This window comes from Stegostoma tigrinum, chromosome 46, assembly GCF_030684315.1.
Source record: "Stegostoma tigrinum isolate sSteTig4 chromosome 46, sSteTig4.hap1, whole genome shotgun sequence".
NCBI lineage: Eukaryota > Metazoa > Chordata > Chondrichthyes > Orectolobiformes > Stegostomatidae > Stegostoma > Stegostoma tigrinum.
The window spans coordinates 13,699,342-13,716,382 of NC_081399.1; the positions used below are offsets into that span (position 1 = coordinate 13,699,342).

Sequence of the window (17,041 nt, forward strand, 5' to 3'; positions counted from 1 at the left end):
GTGATAAATGTAATGAGATCAACCATGATCTCAGCGAATGATGGAGGAAATTCAATGGGCCAAATGACTTTTTTTCTGAGTCTTCTTGTTTGACAATGCATTCATGAAGGCGTTTTTTTTTTCTCTCTTGGATAAGATTTGAAAATGAAATGTATACACTTCCTTTTCATCTAGGAATAAATAACTGTTCTGAACGATTTCCATTGACGAATAGCAATCTGACAAGCATCACAATGTAAAGAGATTTTTAGCTTCTTTTTAATTGTAAATGTATTCTTTGGAATTAATTCGGCATATATTATTTACGTCTCAGGAAGTATGTTCATCACTGCATCTCAAAAAGTGGTGTGTTGTGTGACAACAGCTTTTTAAAGATCACTTCAATGGTTGTAACACGCATTAAATTACACTGTTGGCCAATCTGTCCATGATTATTTCATTATCTTATGTTTCAAACAGACAAGGAAATATTGGTGATGCAATGAAGAGTTTGATTCTCAAATATAATTGTTGTTACAGCTTCCGCTTGGAAGAAAGATTCACATCAAGTTGACTGGTCAAGTAAATGGGACACTGACTGTGAGTACTTTGAATGTTCGAGTTATTCCTAAAATGAAAGTTATGACCTTGATGATTTCTCTTTCATGCAGATCTGAAGAGACTATTTTAAAATATCCTCTAGGTTAGTGGTTCAGGCATAAAAGTGCAATATGTATATTTAAGTATATACATGTACATGCGTAATCTGAAAAGATAATGAGTATAAATCACTTGTTACAAGGTGAGAATGAGTTATCCAGATAGTAAGACCTGCCAATGTTGGTGTCTGAGATAACACATTGTGGAGCTGGAGGAACACAGCAGGGCAGGCAGCATCAGAGGCTCAAGAAAGGTGAGGTTTTGGGTCAGGACCCTTCCTCAGAAATGGAGGGTGGAAGGGAGCTCAGAAACAAACAGTGTGGAGGGGGAGGAGGTGCTGGGGAAGGTAGGTGGGATGGTGATAAGTGAGTACTATCCAGATTGGAACAGATTTCCCCCAGCGGGTATTGAATATGAATTCCAAATCACTCTCAAAATCTTAGTGACTGTTAACATTCATGTTTTTTGTCTGTGTGTTTCAGTAATTGCATGACAGTTTGAATGGTTCTTTGAGAGTGAGGAACCTATGGACTCTCACACACCAAGATGGAATTTAGTTCCAAGAGTGACTTCAAAATAGTTGCTTGCTTTTAAAATCTTGACCGTTTTTGCTGTCCAGTTGAATGAATTTAGCTTCATACTGCTTCAATAGGAATTAGTGTTTAATAGGAACATATTTGTGAAACTTACAGTTCCGTAAGTTTTAGCATAAACTGGTGCAGCCTTTCGGTGCTTGCAAAAAGGCTCACCTCTCCGTTAATACCGAAGGAAAATTGGAGTTTAAAAGTAAGTTCACCCGCTGTCAGGGAATGAAATGATAATGTTGACTCAAATATAATTTTTAAGAAAGTAATATATTTGTGAAACACTAAACTCCAATTAAAATTTGGATCTGCTTGTTTTACACATGGTTGGATATTGGATTCATTTTAAATGAGGGTGAAGATCACTTTAAATCCAGCATATTTGTGAAGAAAAGAAATAGCATGTCAAATAAAATTAACTGCATGACTCTACATCGCCCTATATGTAGAATTTCGTTCTGAACTATGAGACAGTTATGATCCCGTACTCCCTCAGTGCTCATGGCAAGAGTAAGACTCCTGTTTGACGTGCTATGCACTGCATGGAATGGCGGCGACATCAGATTCATTGATGCTTGAGAATCAAAAGAATATGACGATAAGATTTAAAATCAAAATCTCATTGAACACTTCAAGGAGTGTATTACAGGAAGGTGGGGAAAGCATGTATGACTAATAGAAGGTGGTGGCACAGATCAAGTAGACCTGTGTGCTAAAACTTATGACAAATTTCACATTGAATGGAACAGTTTAAACAGGCTGGAGGAAGCAGACATGCCAGCTCAAACTTGTTGAATTTGTGCATTCTGTTCGTAAACATCAGCAAAATTGTGGGAAACATGTTTATTCTTTCTCTTTTATTGCACAGAACCATACAATTAGACTGTTTTGATGAGGAACTTCAAGATTACGAGTCCCGTCCGTTTGACTCAGAGTTTGGTACCATAGGTTGGTACGATCTTCGTTGGAGAAGGAAAAGGGATGTTCCAGATACAGAAAATAGTCAAACCATTTACTACAAAGTCCGTTTCTGGTTAGTATTAATTAATGCAGTTAACATTTTTAGATCGATATGATTGCACAATGGAGTCAATAAGAAAATTCCATCTGATATTCCACAAATTTTAACCGGATATTAAAGCTGCTGATTTCTTTTTCATGCTGTCTGCTGCTTTTAAGAATGGTTGTCTTACTGTCAAAATGTTTAGCTTTGACTCCATGGCTTCTTCCATTAGCTCACGTTGAAACACATGTTTCTTCAGCCAAAAATGTTCGTTTACCCGGTGTAGCTCGACCAACCTTCCCCTGTGGTCGGTCCCCTGAAATCCCCTGCGGTCGCTCCCCTGAAAAACAAGTATACCGTTTTGGATACTGTTCCGGGGGACGACTTACCAGGGGCATGCAGTAGGGTGCAGGTCTCTGGCACAGAGTCTGTCCCTCTTGCACAGAAGGGAAGCGGGGATAGGAAGAGAGTGATAGTCATTGGGGACTCAATAGTTGGAGGGACTGATAGAAGATTTGCCGGGAACGAAAGAGACTGACGATTGGTGTGTTGCCGACCAGGAGCCAGGGTCCGTGATGTCTCGGATAGTGTGTTTAGGGTCCTGAGGGGAGAGGGTGACCAGCCCCAAGTCGTGGTCCACGTAGGCACCAGCGACATAGGTAGAAAGAGGGATAGGGCTGCCAGGCAGGATTTGAGGGAGCTAGGGTGGAAGCTGAGAGCTGGAACAAAGAGCGTGGCCATCTCTGTTTGTCACCCGTACCACGTGATAGCGAGGCAAAGAACAGGGAGAGATTTCAGCTGAAGACGTGGCTGCAGGGATGGTGCAGGTGGGAGGGCTTCAGGTACATGGACAATTGGGGCTCATTCTGGGGAAGGTGGGACCTGGACAAACAGGACGGTCTCCACTTGAACCAGAGGGGCACGAATATCCTGGGTGGGAAATTGGCTAGTGCCATTTGGGTGGATTTAAACGAGCTCAGAAGGGGGATGGGAAACTGAGGTGTAGTCCTAGTACACAGGAGGATGAGCGTAGGGAGGACATGGTCAGGACCTCACTGTCACAGGAGTGTGCTGGCAGACAGCAAGCTGGATTGAAGTGTGACGACTTTAATGCCGGGAGTATCCGGAATAAGTTAGGTGAGGTTGCAGCTTGGATAGGTACCTGGGACTTCGATGTTGTGGCCATTTCGGAGACATGGATAGAGCAGAGTCAGGAATGGATGTTGCAGGTTCCAGGGTTTAGATCTTTGATTAAGGTCTGGGAAGGTGGTAAAAGAGGGGGAGGTGTGGCTTTGTTGGTCAAGGACAGTATAACGGCGGCTGAAAGAACCTTTGAGGACTCGTCTACCGAGGTGGTATGGGCTGAGGTTGCCAAGGAAGGTTTGTCGACTGAGTCAGTATGGGTGGAAGTTCGGAACAGCAAGGCAGCAGTCACCTCACTGGGGGTTTTCTACGGCCCCCAAATAGCAGTTGAGAGATCAAAGAACTCATTGGCCGGCAGATAGTTGAAAAGTGCAAACATAGCAGGGTTGTTGTTCAGGGTGACTTCAACTTTTCCAATGTAGATTGAAACCTCCTGAGTGCAGATGGTTTGGATGGAGCCGTTTTTGTCAGGTGTGTTCAGGAGGGTTTCCTTACTCAGTATGTGGACAGGCCGACGAGGCGTGAGGCCATTTTGGATTTGGTGCTCGTCAATGAGCCAGGACAGGTGTCAGATATCGTGGTGGGAGAGCACTTTGGCGACAGTGACTACAACAGCCTCACATTTACCATAGCCATGGAAAGGGAAAGGAGCAGTTACCAGGGGAAGATATTTAACTGGGGAAAAGGAAACTATGATGCTATCAGACAGGAGTTGGGAAGTACAGATTGGGAGCAATTGTTCCACAGAAAGGGCACAGCAGACATGTGGAGCTGTTCAAGGAGCAGTTGTTGCGAGTGATGTATGAATTTGTTCCTCTGAGACAGGTAAGAAGGGGTAAGATTAAGGAGCCTTGGATGACGGGTGCAGAGGTGCTTCTTGTCGAAAAGAAAAAGGCAGCGTACGTAAGGTGGAGTAAGTGAGGGTCTAGCACAGCTTTAGAGTATTACAGGCCTGCTCGGAAGGAGCTCAAAAGATATTGCCTGTACAATTGTTACCTGTTGCAACCTTTGCGTCCACGCTTGCTCATTCAATGGTGTCAAGATGCCAGCAGTGAGTGTACCTTCTCCATCCCCTAATGCCGTCAGCTCACACAAGACATAGTCCTTACTTAAAATCTTCTGATCAAACAAAGTTCATTGTTTTGGACATTTTAGTTACCTGTCATGAAACGAAAACTGATTCTGACTGGCGTGAACTGCAGTGCAAATGAATATAATCTGCGAAACGAGATTCCTTATGGGCTTGCATCCGCTAGAAATGATTGCTTTTCAAAGACGTTGCATACATACATTTATTTCTCCTATCACCTTAGATTATATTTTTGTTTGTGCGTGTTGTGTGGGCTTCCAGTCAGGCCCATAAACACAGGTTGATGCAGTCACTGTTATAACACGGTATTGAAGGAGAATTTGTGATCTTTGGAGTTTCATTCCAGTGTATGAAGGAGTGCATCATCAAACCACTCCAGATCTCTACTGGTGACTATATTGTTGCAAGTTTTCAAGTGTTACCGATGGTCACATAAAATATGGCCTTTTTGTTGTTGCGCTATTCATCTTAACTGCACCATATCGAGTATTTAGGCTTGGAAACAATTTCTATTTTTTTGATTTACTTATTCAAAATCATTTATGATTGTTGTCGTGATATCTACGATATGTTATTTTGATTGGACATAGAGGATTGGATCTGTCTTACCCCAACTATTAATGGAAATAATGTATGCGCTTTTCAAACTCCTTCTGGGCAAGGTAGTTGCTCAGTGGTTAGAGCTGCTCATGCACTGGGGAGCCAATTGAGATTCCAGTCTTGGGTAACTATCTGTGTGGAATTGACATGTCCTCCCCGCGTCTGCGAGGGGCTTCTGCCAGGTGCTGCAGTTTCCTCCCATTGTTCAAAGATGTGCAGGTCCTTATATGTGATTTGTGAAGCATTTCTTAAATGTTTCAATCCTGCCAGCATCCAGTGCCTTGGACAAAATAACTGGAGGTGAATAAAAGATACTGTGCCTTTTGACACCATTTCCTGCTGGATTTTCATCAATCCTGCTTTATATCGGTGACAACTTCCATGACCTTTTTTGATGCTCTGTCTGAATTGACAGTCGAGTTCCAAATATTTGTTGTGTAGTATTTCAAGGTCTCTGCTACAGCATACCCATGAATGCCCACTTCAAAAGATACTTCCATATCATAGAATCCCTACAGTGTGGAAACAAGCCCCTTTTGACCCAACAAGTCCACAGCCACCCTCCAAAGAGCATCTCACCCTGACTCATTCCCCGACCCTTTCCTCAGTAACCCTACATTTCCCATGACTAACACACCTAATCTACACATCCCGAAACACAATGGGCAAGTTTGGCATGGCCCATACAACTAGCCTGCACATCTTTGGACAGTGGGAGGAAACCAGAGCACCCAGCAGGAACCCATGCAGGCATGGGCAGAATGTACAAACTCCGCACAGAACATCGTCCAACGGTGGGATCGAACCTGGGTCCCTGGCGCTGTGAGTCAGCAGTGCTAACCACTGAACCACCGTGCTGCCCTTGGAGTTAGACAGAGCTTGCTTGTTCCTGGGTGGCCTCAAACTGCCAACCTCCACTTAGTGGCAAAAGTGCTGACCAACTGCACTCATCTTCACTGGTTTTTGCTTTGTATCATTGAATTCAATCCTTCAAACTCTATGATAAATATTTAACTTTCCATTGATATGTGAACGTTGTTTTTAGTACACAGTATTGGTTTATTATGTTTCATTGGTACATCATGAATACTGTATGTATATGCAAATGGGCAAGTTGGTAACGATGCAGTCCACAGACCTGGAGGATAATAACACTGTCCTTCAATCGCCCACGATGCCCTCTGCAAATTGGTAGAAAACAAAAATTTCTATAAAATTAATCTCTCCTCCCGTCAGTCGATCAAAATTAATTCAGGATTTTGTACAGGCCAATAACTGTAAGATTACACGGGCCTAAACAAAACTACTGGCTCATATTAGTTCAGTAAAGTGAAAGGGCAACAATAGAGGCAGTAGGAACTGCAGATGCTGGAGAATCTGAGATAAGAAGGTGTAAAGCTGGATGAACACAGCAGGTCAAGCAGTATCATCCAGCTCTACACCTTGTTATCTCAGATTCTCCAGCGCCAATTTTCTGAAGTAGGGTCTCGTCCCGAAACATCAGCTTTCTTGCTCCTCTGATGCTGCTTGGCCTGCTGTGTTCATCCAGCTCTCCACCTTGGGCAACAATAGAGTATGCTTTAAGTCACTAGATATGTTACGTGGGTTTGTCTTCCTTAGGGTGGAGTTAGTGGAACCGAAAAAGATGTCTCCCTCACAGCGTTTGTGACAAGAGAATTGCATTGTTCCTTGGCGGCCTTTCAACAGAAGAATATTCAGAGATTTCACGAGTGGTAAGAATGTAACTTCTTTTACTTCTCTTTATCTCACTTTTTCCAAAATTGGAAAATAGATTTTAGAAATAACATCGAGCTGATGAAGTGTGAAAAGAAGAATAATTCCAAGCGGTGGTGGGAGTTGGTCAGTGAGGTGGGAGGAGTGGATAGGTGGGAGAGAAGGCGGACAGGTCATGGAGGTGGGGATGAGTGGAGGAACTAGTCTTGGGATGAGGCTGGCGGGTGGGGAGATTTTGAGGGTGGCAAAGTCCATATTGAGGCCATTGAGTTGGAAGCTCCCGAGGCGGAATATGAGGTGCTGCTCCTCTAGTTTCTGGGTGGTGTGATTGTGACACTGGAAGAGGCCCAGGATGGACATGTCGTCCAGGGAATGGGAGGGGGAGTTGAAGTGATGCAATGATTTGGATATGAAAATAGGTGTGGTTAGTAAGTTTCCCAATGATTGAAGGTGTAGTAGCCAGCCAAGGAGGTCACCTCAGAATGCAATGGGACATTGACAAGGGCCAATAAACTGAGGAGTGGCAGATGGAGTTGAAGTTAGACAAATGTGAGGTGCTACATTTTGGAAAGGCAAATCAGGGCAGCACGTATACACTGAAGGTTGTGGGGAGTGTTGCTTAATAAAGAGACGCTGGAGTGCAGTTTCGTAGTTCCATCAAAGTACAGCCACCGGTAAAAAGGATATTGAGGAGACATTTGGTGTGCTCGCCTTTATCGGTCAGTGCATTTAGAATAGGAGTTAGGAGATCACTTAGCAGCCATATAGGATGTTGGTTCGGCTGCTTTTGGAATACTGCAATCGCTTTTGGTCTCCTTGCGAGAGGAAGGATGTTGGCGCAACATTGAGGGCCGAAGGGCCTGTTCTGCGCTGGATTGTTGTATGTTGTAAACTTGAAAGGGTTCAGAGAAGATCTACAAGGATGTTACCAGCATCGGAGGTTGAAGGTATACCGTGGGCTTGAACAGGCAGCGATTACTTGGAACTTTGGAGTTCAGGGCTGACCATATAGAAGTTTGTACAATTACGAGGGACGTGGATAGAGCGAACAGCCAAGATCTTTTCCCCGGGTTGCTGGAATCCAAAACTGGAGAGAATAGGTTGAAAATGAGAGAGGGAAGATTTAAAATGGACCGGATTTTTTTCATAGTGGTGCATGTATGGAATGAGCTGCCAGAGGAAGTGGTGGAGGCTTGTACGTTTAAAAGGCATGTGGATGGGTATAATAATAGGATGGGTTGAGAGGAATATGGGCCAAATGCTGGCAAATGGGACTAAATTAATTTAGGATATCCGGTCAACATAGACAAATTGGGCCAAAGGATCTGTTTCCCTACTGTACATCTCTCTGATTCTAAGTGTCTTTTTTCTGAACCACGTGGCCCATAATTAGAAAAACTTGAATCAGGATTTGGGAATGTGACAATTCTAATTGGATCTGTTTGATGAAATTAACTCTGTAGGTAATGGTGGTTGAATTATGATTTATAAAATTTGAGTTTATTGCAGCATCTTATAGATTAGAGGAGACACAGGTAATCAAAATTGAAAATCAAAACTTGGTAAAATTTTGCATTGGAAATACATGACCAGCCATTGGAGGAGATTCATGACCATTGCATTCAAGTGAGAACAACAAATGCGATTCAGTGACTCAGTGAAATGGGATGCAGTGACTGAGATAAATGGGATGCAGTGACTGAGGTAAATGGGATGCAGTGGCTGAGGGTAATGGGATGCAGTGACAGATGGAAATTGAATGCAGTGAGAGAGTGAAATTGGATGCAATGACGGTGGGAAATGGGATGTAGTGACTGAGAGAAATGGGATACAGTGACTGAGATAAATGGGATGCAGTGACTGAGATAAATGGGATGCAGTGACTGAGGTAAATGGGATGCAGTGACTGAGTGAAATGGGATGCCGTGACTAAGATAAATGGGATGCAGTGGCTGAGGGTAATGGGATGCAGTGACAGATGGAAATTGAATGCAGTGAGAGAGTGAAATTGGATGCAATGACGGTGGGAAATGGGATGTAGTGACTGAGAGAAATGGGATACAGTGACTGAGGGAAATGGGACGCAGTGACTGAGTGAAATGGGACGCAGTGACTGAGGGAAATGGGATGCAGTGACTGAGGAAATGGGATGCAGTGACTGAGGAAATGGGATGCAGTACCTGACGGAACTTGAATGCAGCATCAGATGAGAAACGGGATGCAGTGACTGTGTGAAATGGGATGCAGTGACTGGGTGAAATAGGATGCAGTGAATGAGTGAAGTGAGATGCAGTGACTGATGGAAAGGAGATGCAGTGACTGAGTGAAATGTGATGCAGTGACTGAGTGAAATGTGATGCAGTGGCAGAGTGAAATGTGATGCCGTGACTGCGTGAAGTGTGATGCAGTGACTGCGTGAAATGTGATGCAGTGACTGCCTGAAATGTGATGCAGTGACTGCCTGAAATGGGATGCAGTGTCTGCGTGAAATGGGATGCAGTGTCTGCGTGAAATGGGATGCAGTGTCTGCGTGAAATGGGATGCAGTGACTGCATGAAATGGGATGCAGTGACTGAGGCAAATGGGATGCAGTGACTGAGTGAAATAGGATGCCCCAACTGAGTGAAATAGGATGCCCTGACTGAGTGAAATGCGATGCAGTGACTGACGGAAATTGAATGCACTGACGGATGGAAATTGAATGCAGTGAGAGAGTGAAATTGGCTGCAACGACTGTGGGAAATGGGTTGTCGTGACTGAGTGAATTGGGATGCAGTGACTGGGTGAAATGGGATACCGTGACTGAGTGAAATGGGATGCAGTGACTGCGTGAAATGGGATGCAGTGACTGCGAGAAATGGGATGCAGTGACTGCGTGAAATGGGATGCGTTGACTGATGGAAAGGAGATGCCGTCACTGTGGGAAATGGCATGCAGTGACTGAGTGAAATGGGGAGCTGTGAATGAGTGAAATGGGAAGCTGTGAATGAGTGAAATGGGCTGCAGTGACTGAGTGACATGGGGTGCAGTGACTCTGTGAAATGGGATGCAGTGACTGAGGGAAAGGAGATGCAGTGACTGAGGGTAATGGGATGCAGCGACTGAGTGAAATGGGATACAGTGACTGAGTGAACGGGGATGCAGTGACTTCGTGCCCTGGGATGCAGAGACTGAGTGAAATGGGATGCAGTGACTGTTAAATGGGCTGCAGGGACTGTGGGAAATGGGATGCACTGACTGAGGGGAATGGGATGCAGTGACTGAGGGGAATGGGATGCACTGACTGAGGGGAATGGGATGCACTGACTGAGGGAAATGGGATGCAGTGACTGAGGGTAATGTGATGCAGTGTCTGAGGGTAATGGGATGCAGTGACTGAGGGTAATGGGATGCAGTGACTGAGTGAACTGGAATGCAGTGACTGATTGAACTGGGGTGCAGTGACTAAATTAAATGGGATGCAGTCACTGTGGGAAATGGCATGCTGTGACTGAGGTTAATGGGATGCAGTGACTGAGGGGAATGTGATGCAGTGACTGAGGGAAATGGGATGCAGTGTCTGAGTTAAATGGAATGCAGTGACTGATGGAAATGGGATGCAGTGACTGAGTGAAATGGGATGCAGTGACTGACTGAAATGGGATGCACTGACTGAGGGAATTGGGGTGCAGTGACTGAGGGAATTGGGGTGCAGTGACTGAGGGAATTGGGGTGCAGTGACTAAGGGAAATGGGATGCAGTTACTGAGGGAAATAGGATGCAGTGACTTTTGGAAATGGGATGCAGTGAGTGATGGAAATGTGAGGCAGTGATTGAATGAAATGGGTGCAAGTGACCGTGGAGATGGGATGCAGTGACTTGGGGAAAGGAGATGCAGTGACTGTGGAAACGGGATGCTGTGACTGAGGGTAACGGGTTGAGGCGGCTCAGTGAAATGGGACGCCGTGTCTCTGTGAAATGTGATGCGGAGACTGTGGGGAAATGGATGCGGTGACTGAATGAAATGGGATGCAGTGACTGAGTGAAATGTGATGCGTTGACTGATGGAAAGGAGATGCCGTCACTGTGGAAAATGGCATGCAGTGACTGAGTGAAATGGGAAGCTGTGAATGAGTGAAATGGGAAGCTGTGAATGAGTGAAATGGGCTGCAGTGACTGAGTGAAATGGGGTGCAGTGACTGAGGGAAAGAAGATGCAGTGAATGATGGAAATGGGATGCCATGACTGGTGGAAATGGGATGTCGTGACTGATGGAAGTGGGATGCCGTGACTGATGGAAGTGGGATGCCGTGACTGATGGAAATGGGATGCCGTGACTGAGTGAAATGGATGCAGTGACTGAGTGAAATGGGATGCAGTGACTGAGTGAAATGGGATGCAGTGACAGATGGAAATTGAATGCAGTGAGAGAGTGAAATTGGATGCAATGACTGTGGGAAATGGGATGCAGTGACTGCGTGAAATGGGATGCAGTGACTGCGTGAAATGGGATGCAGTGACTGACGGAAATGGGATGCAGTCACTGTGGGAAATGGGATGCAGTCACTGTGGGAAATGAGATGAAGTGACTGTGTGAAATGTGATGCAGTGACTGAGTGAAATGGGATGCAGTGACTGAGTGAAATGGGATGCAGTGACTGAGAGAAATGGGATGCAGTGACTGAGTGAAATGGGATGCAGTGACTGTGGGAAATGGGATGCAGTGAATGAGTGAAGTGAGTTCCAGTGACTGATGGAAATTGAATGCAGTGTCTGATGCAAATGGGATGCAGTGACTGAGTGAAATGGGATGCAGTGACTGAGTGAAATGAGCTGCAATGACTGTGTGAAGTGGGATGCAGTGACTGTGGGAAATGGGATGCAGTGAATGAGTGAAGTGAGATGCAGTGACTGATGGAGATTGAATGCAGTGCCTGAGGGAAATGAGATGCAGTTACTGAGGGAAATAGGATGCAGTCCATTTTGGAAATGGGATGCAGTGCGTGATGGAAATGGGAGGCAGTGATTGAATTAAATGGGTGCAAGTGACCGTGGAAATGGCATGCAGTGACTTGGAGAAAGGAGATGCAGTGACTGTGGAAACGGGATGCTGTGACTGAGGGTAACGGGTTGAGGCGGCGAAGTGAAATGGGACGCCGTGTCTCTGTGAAATGTGATGCGGAGACTGTGGGGAAATGGATGCAGTGACTGAATGAAATGGGATGCAGTGACTGAGTGAAATGGGGTGCAGTGACTGATGGAAATGGGATGCAGTGACTGAGGGAAAGGAGATGCAGTGACTGAGGGGAATGGGATGCAGCAACTGAGTGAACTGGGATGCAGTGACTGAGTGAACTGGGATGCAGTGACTGAGTGAACTGGGATGCTGTGACTGAGTGAACTGGGATGCTGTGACTGAGTGAACGGGGATGCAGTGACTGAGTGTCCTGGGATGCAGTGACTGAGTGAAATGGGATGCAGTGACTGCTAAATGGGCTGCAGGGTCTGTTGGAAATGGGTTGCACTGACTGAGGGGAATGGGATGCAGCGACTGAGTGAACTGGGATGCAGTGACTGAGTGAAATGGGATGCAGTGACTGCTAAATGGGCTGCAGGGTCTGTTGGAAATGGGTTGCACTGACTGAGGGGAATGGGATGCAGCGACTGAGTGAACTGGGATGCAGTGATGAGTGAAATGGGATGCAGTGACTGATGGGAATGGGATGCAGTGACTGAGGGAAATGGGATGCAGTGACTTAGGGAAAGGAGATGCAGTGACTGAGGGGAATGGGATGCAGCGACTGAGTGAACTGGGATGCAGTGACTGTGTGAAATGGGATGCAGTGACTGACTGAACTGGGATGCAGTGACTGACTGAACTGGGATGCAGTGACTGAGTGAACTGGGATGCTGTGACTGAGTGAACGGGGATGCAGTGACTGAGTGTCCTGGGATGCAGTGACTGAGTGAAATGGGATGCAGTGACTGCAAAATGGGCTGCAGGGTCTGTTGGAAATGGGATGCACTGACTGAGGGGAATGGGATGCAGTGACTGAGGGGAATGGGATGCAGCGACTGAGTGAACTGGGATGCAGTGATGAGTGAAATGGGATGCAGTGACTGATGGGAATGGGATGCAGTGACTGAGGGAAATGGGATGCAGTGACTGAGGATAATGGGATGCAGTGATTGAGGGGAATGGGATGCAGTGACTGAGGGGAATGGGATGCAGTGACTGAGTGAACTGGAATGCAGTGACTGGCTGAAATGGAATGCACTGACTGACTGAAATGGGATGCACTGACTGAGTGAAATGGGATCCACTGACTGAGGGAAATGGGATCCACTGACTGAGGGAAATGGGATCCACTGACTGAGGGAAATGGGATGCAGTGACTGAGGGAAATGGGATGCAGTGACTGACGGAAATGGGATGCAGTGACTGAGGGAAATGGGATGCAGTGAGAGAGTGAAATTGGATGCAATGACTGTGGAAATGGGATGTAGTGACTGAGAGAAATGGGATGCAGTGACCGAGTGAAATGGGATCCCGTGACTGTGTGGCATTGGGTGCGGTGATTGATGGAAATACATTCTCTGTCTCAGTTGAATAGGATTCACTGTCTCCGTTAAATGGAATGCAGTGACTGAGTGGAATGGGATGCCGTGACTGAGGGAAATGGGATGCCGTGACTGAGGGAAATGGGATGCAGTGACAGATGGAAATTGAATGCAGTGAGAGAGTGAAATTGGATACAATGACTGTTGGAAATGGGATGTAGTGTCTGAGAGAAATGGGATGCAGTGACTGAGGGAAATGGGATGCAGTGACTGAGTGAAATGGGATGCAGTGACTGAGTGAAATGGGACGCAGTGATTGAGGGAAATGGGATGCAGTACCTGACGGAACTTGAATGCAGCATCAGATGAGAAACGGGATGCCGTGACTCTGTGAAATGGGATGCAACGACTGCGTGAAATGGGATGCAGTGAATGAGTGAAGTGAGATGCAGTGACTGATAGAAAGGAGATGCAGTGACTGATGGAAAGGAGATGCAGTGACTGAGTGAAATGTGATGCCGTGACTGAGTGAAATGTGATGCAGTGACGGAGTGAAATGTGATGCCGTGACTGTGTGAAATGTGATGCAGTGACTGCGTGAAATGTGATGCAGTGACTGCCTGAAATGTGATGCAGTGACTGCGTGAAATGGGATGCAGTGTCTGCGTGAAATGGGATGCAGTGTCAGCGTGAAATGGGATGCAGAGACTGAGGGAAATGGGACACCGGGACTGAGTGAAATGGGACACCGTGACTGAGTGAAATGGGATGCAGTGACTGAGGGAAAGGACATGCAGTGACTGATGGAAATGGGATGCAGTGACTGATGGAAATGGGATGCAGTGACTGATGGAAATGGGATGCAGTGACTGATGGAAATGGGATGCTGTGACTGATGGAAATGGGATGCTGTGACTGATGGAAATGGGATGTCGTGACTGATGGAAATGGGATGCAGTGACTGAGTGAAATGGGATGCAGTGACTGAGTGAAATGGGATGCAGTAACAGATGGAAATTGAATGCAGTGAGAGAGTGAAATTGGATGCAATGACTGTGGGAAATGGGATGTAGTGACTGAGAGAAATGGGATACAGTGACTGAGGTTAATGGGATGCAGTGACTGAGTGAAATGGGACGCAGTGACTGAGGGAAATGGGATGCAGTGACTGAGGAAATGGGACGCAGTACCTGACGGAACTTGAATGCAGCATCAGATGAGAAACAGGATGCAGTGACTCTGTGAAATGGGATGCAGTGACTGCGTGAAATGGGATGCAGTGAATGAGTGAAGTGAGATGCAGTGACTGATGGAAAGGAGATGCAGTGACTGATGGAAAGGAGATGCAGTGACTGAGTGAAATGTGATGCAGTGACTGCGTGAAATGTGATGCAGTGACTGCGTGAAATGTGTTGCAGTGACTGCGTGAAATGTGTTGCAGTGACTGCCTGAAATGTGATGCAGTGAGTGCGTGAAATGGGATGCAGTGTCTGCGTGAAATGGGATGCAGTGACTTAGGGAAATGGGACACCGTGACTGTGTGAAATGGGATGCAGTGACTGCGTGAAATGGGATGCAGTGACTGTGGGAAATGGGATGCAGTGACTGTGGGAAATTGGATGCAGTGACTGAGTGAAATGGGATGCAGTGACTGTGGGAAATGGGATGCAGTGAATGAGTGAAGTGAGATGCAGTGACTGATGGAAATTGAATGCAGTGTGTGATGCAAATGGGATGCAGTGACTGAGTGAAATGGGATGCAGTGACTGAGTGAAATGAGCTGCAATGACTGTGTGAAGTGGGATGCAGTGACTGTGGGAAATGGGATGCAGTGAGTGATGGAAATGGGAGGCAGTGATTGAATGAAATGGGTGCAAGTGACCGTGGAGATGAGATGCAGTGACTTGGGGAGAGGAGATGCAGTGACTGTGGAAACGGGATGCTGTGACTGAGGGTAACGGGTTGCAGTGGCGAAGTGAAATGGGACGCCGTGTCTCTGTGAAATGTGATGCGGAGACTGTGGGGAAATGGATGCAATGACTGAATGAAATGGGATGCAGTGACTGAGTGAAATGTGATGCGTTGACTGATGGAAAGGAGATGCCGACACTGTTGGAAATGGCATGCTGTGACTGAGTGAAATGGGAAGCTGTGAATGAGTGAAATGGGAAGCTGTGAATGAGTGAAATGGGCTGCAGTGACTGATTGAAATGGGGTGCTGTGACTCTGTGAAATGGGATGCAGTGACTGAGGGAAAGGAGATGCAGCGACTGAGTGAACTGGGACGCAGTGACTGAGTGAAATGGGATGCAGTAACTGAGTGAACTGGGATGTAGTGACTGAGTGAACGGGGATGCAGTGACTGAGTGTCCTGGGATGCAGTGACTGAGTGAAATGGGATGCAGTGACCGTTAAATGGGCTGCAGGGACTGTTGGAAATGGGATGCACTGACTGAGGGGAATGGGATGCAGTGACTGAGGGGAATGGGATGCAGCGACTGAGTGAACTGTGATGCAGCGACTGAGTGAACTGGGATGCAGTGAATGATTGAACTGGGATGCAGTGCCTAAATGAAATGGGATGCAGTCACTGTGGGAAATGGCATGCTGTGACTGAGGTTAATGCGATGCAGTGACTGAGGGGAATGTGATGCAGTGACTGACGGAAATGGGATGCAGTGACTGAGTGAACTGGAATGCAGTGAATGATTGAACTGGGATGCAGTGCCTAAATGAAATGGGATGCAGTCACTGTGGGAAATGGCATGCTGTGACTGTGGTTAATGCGATGCAGTGACTGAGGGGAATGTGATGCAGTGACTGAGGGAAATGGGATGCAGTGTCTGAGTGAAATGGGATGCAGTGTCTGAGTGAAATGGGATGCAGTGACTGAGTGAAATGGGATGCAGTGACTGAGTGAAATGGGATGCAGTGACTGTTGGAAATCGGATGCAGTGACTGATGGAAATCGGATGCAGTGACTGATGGAAATGGGATGCCATGACTGATGGAAATGGGATGCCGTGACTGATGGAGATGGGATGCAGTGACTGAGTGAAATGGGATGCAGTGACTGTGTGGCATTGGGTGTGGTGATTGATGGAAATACATTCACTGTCTGAGTTGAATAGGATTCACTGTCTGCGTTAAATGGGATGCCGTGACTGAGTGAAATGGGATGCCATGACTGAGTGAAATGGGATGCAGTGACAGATGGAAATTGAATGCAGTGAGAGAGTGAAATTGGATGCAATGACTGTTTGGAAATGGGATGTAGTGACTGAGAGAAATGGGATGCAGTGACTGAGAGAAATGGGATGCAGTGACTGAGGGAAATGGGATGCAGTGACTGAGGGAAATGGGATGCAGTGACTGAGGAAATGGGATGCAGTACCTGACGGAACTTGAATGCAGCATCAGATGAGAAACAGGATGCAGTGACTCTGTGAAATGGGATGCAGTGACTGCGTGAAATGGGATGCAGTGAATGAGTGAAGTGAGATGCAGTGACTGATGGAAAGGAGATGCAGTGACTGAGTGAAATGTGATGCAGTGACTGCGTGAAATGTGATGCAGTGACTGCGTGAAATGTGATGCAGTGACTGCCTGAAATGTGATGCAGTGAGTGCGTGAAATGGGATGCAGTGACTTAGGGAAATGGGACACCGTGACTGAGTGAAATGGGATGCAGTAACAGAGTGGAATGCA

General features: G+C 46.3%; 1 long non-coding RNA gene across 1 annotated transcript in view; it reads left to right on the top strand.

Annotated features, from left to right (window-relative positions):
* LOC132207355 (uncharacterized) overlaps positions 1-17,041 on the top strand; it is a 233,827-nt gene that overhangs the window by 96,594 nt on the left and 120,192 nt on the right. Inside the window, exons 4-6 of the long non-coding RNA XR_009443446.1 lie at positions 520-579; positions 2,092-2,256; positions 6,680-6,792. This is a non-coding gene — a long non-coding RNA (uncharacterized LOC132207355). The remainder of the gene's footprint in view (positions 1-519; positions 580-2,091; positions 2,257-6,679; positions 6,793-17,041) is intronic.